This window comes from Pterocles gutturalis, unplaced genomic scaffold (assembly GCF_000699245.1).
Source record: "Pterocles gutturalis isolate BGI_N339 unplaced genomic scaffold, ASM69924v1 scaffold9798, whole genome shotgun sequence".
Lineage (NCBI taxonomy): Eukaryota > Metazoa > Chordata > Aves > Pterocliformes > Pteroclidae > Pterocles > Pterocles gutturalis.
Window position 1 is genome coordinate 48,175 of NW_010125591.1, and position 2,753 is coordinate 50,927.

Consider the following 2,753-nt stretch of genomic DNA (forward strand, 5'->3'; position numbering starts at 1 on the left):
CTTTGACCCAAAATAAGCAGAGCTGAAAGAAATGTCAGCAGTTTTTATTTTAAAATGCTTTGTGCACAGACCTAGGCACACCCCCAGTTCCCTCAGATGTTTTAGCACGTACCAATTCTTCTGAAAAAGGTGCGAGACACCAACCTTTCACTTGATAGAAACATCCTTCTCGGGGTCAGCCACAGGAGCCCTTCGTCTCCACTCCCCGAACCAACGCTCCCATTCCCTGGACCGCTCCATCACCCCCAGGGGACTGGTGACCATAATGTCCATCGTCAAGCCCACCTGCCAACATCGCCTTCTGATGTTTTTTGGCTTCATCTTCTCAACTCCAGGAGATGGAGAAGGCATCTCTTTTGGATTTCCATTTCTGTAACTGGCACCCCCCCAGTTAGTGTCAAACACCCTCCGGCCCTTTCCTGAAGCACGATTCAGGCACAAAATTAGCACCAGCTCAGCAAAACCGAGAGTGACTGTGCCACAGCCATGAGGGTTACTACACACCACCCAAACCCATGACATTTCCATAGAAACCACGGCAGGAAAGGAGAAAAGCCTCAAAAAGCTGACAGGATAAAACACACGTGGCAAAATGAGTAACTCTGGGGGGAAAAAAAATACACGGGCGAGGTCCTCCCAGCTCCCCAGCAGCTTGGGCGCTCAGAGGTAACGCCGTTAACACCACGCTGGTGCCAACAAAATTTTCAGGCTGCCTGATGGGAATAACCATGTTTTCCCTGGAGGGATATCTCAGAGGATGTTATAAGCAACTTTCTTCCCTGTTACTCAGAGATGTTCTTGTTAGTGTCACTAACCACAAAGGAACTTTTTTTTTTTTTGATTGAGTAAAGCCTTCCAGAACATACGTTTTCCTCATTAGCAGGATCAATTAAGCACATCAATACGGGAATGTGCAAGAAAAGCCATTGATCCTTTTGGTCAAACAAGCCTCCCTGCAGAGGAAAAACATTAAACAAAAAAACCACATTACTACCAAGGGCACAAAATTTCAGTTGTAAGCTAATAAGCCACTCCCAGGAAAAAAAAAAAAAAAAAAAAAAAAAGAGCTTAACTACATTCCACTACGCACTTGCCTAACCCAGGGAAGTGTTTTTGTGTGACATCAAAGAAAAGGAAAGAGAAAGAAAAAAAAACCCACCAGCCAGCAATGGCTTTTAAATAACGTGGGACGCTCTGCTCCCGTTCTGGGAATCTCATCATATCCCAGCGCTCGGCAGAAGCCAGCAGCTCTGCCAGGGGAGACGCAACCGTGCACGGAAGGAGCTTGTTTGTTCCAAACTAAATCATTCGGCAAGATGCCTGATGCACCTCCAAACCCTTTCCAGACAGAGGAATAACATCCACAGCTTGCCCGGTGCTAAGCTCAAGTGACTACACACTCCGTTACCTTTCGACAAAAGCCAGAAACGAAAGCCAAGGCAAATTCCAGGAGGTTTGGAAGCAAATCTGGCCACGAGCACTTTTCAAAAGGTCAGAGATGTTTGGTTCAGGCTCGTTAGCTCAAAGAAAAACAAATTGTAGCAAGGCTGTCACCAGGACCGTAGAGAAATTCCCATGACAAACACCATCTCCACGCAGTAAAAAGCAAACCTGCTTACCATGGCGCAGCACACAGCACCTCACACTAACATCGCCTGCCCCAGGCACACACGCACTCAAATCAGGGGCAAGTCACACCGAGGAGCTCACGCCACTGAATCTTTGCTGCTCAGATTTGCCACGAATCACGCCAGCCGTCAAATGGGGAGTTACAGGAGCAGGACCGCGATGTGTGCGTCGTGCTCTCCTGCCGTGGTGGGGATGCTCTGAGCTGCTTGTGCCTGTTTTTCCCTTCGGTGAGCCAAAGCTTTACCACGAGCATCTTTCATAGATAGCTCATGACTTTCTGCTTAGGAAAAAAAAAAAGAGATTGCTATTTGGGTCTTGACAAATACTTTAGTCTGATGGATGTGTTTTTTTCTGGAATTAGTTTCTAAATAAATACTCTACCTACCACTTCATCAAAAGCAGAGCTACAGACACTAGCAAGTCAATACATTAAACGGTTTATCTTGTTAGAGGTTTTACAGCTACTTAATAATGAGTTCTGGTAACTGCTGCCTGTATATGTTTATTATTGTAAGAGAATCTTTCAAAAAAATAGATTGTGTAATAGCATAACCCTTCCTTCCAGCTGCACAAAAATGTCATGCTCCAATCAATATCATTATTAGCAACAACCTAAAAAAAAGAGATCAGCAGAAGCTATAAAATACAGTAAAACACATTCTGAGAACAGCTTGACTGCCACCGTATTTTATAGAAATCCTATTTAAAATTCTCACCTGGAAAAAAAAATTAGATATGCACAAAAAAGCAAATCTGGAGCAAATGTGTTGTTCTCTGACAAGCAGCATAATAAAAGTCGAATGGTAAAGTAGAACCTGACCTTTAAGGGTCAGTCACATTTTCCATGTGCTCGCAAAGGCGGAAGGGGATCAGTTCACAAAAACCTGTCAGTGTTTACACAAAATAACCAGGGGAAATTATTATTTTACAAATCAGAGCAAATCTCCCATTATTAATCTGGCCAGGAGGAAAGTTTAGTGTCACTTTGCCGCTATTTTGGCATTTAAAGGTTTTACCCATCTCCCAGAGTTTGTGCCTCAGAGCAGCCAGGCACTTCCCCGGCAGCAAAGAGCACGCGTCCCTCCCTCACCCAGCACAGAGGCACCGAGGGCACGGCAGCCGAG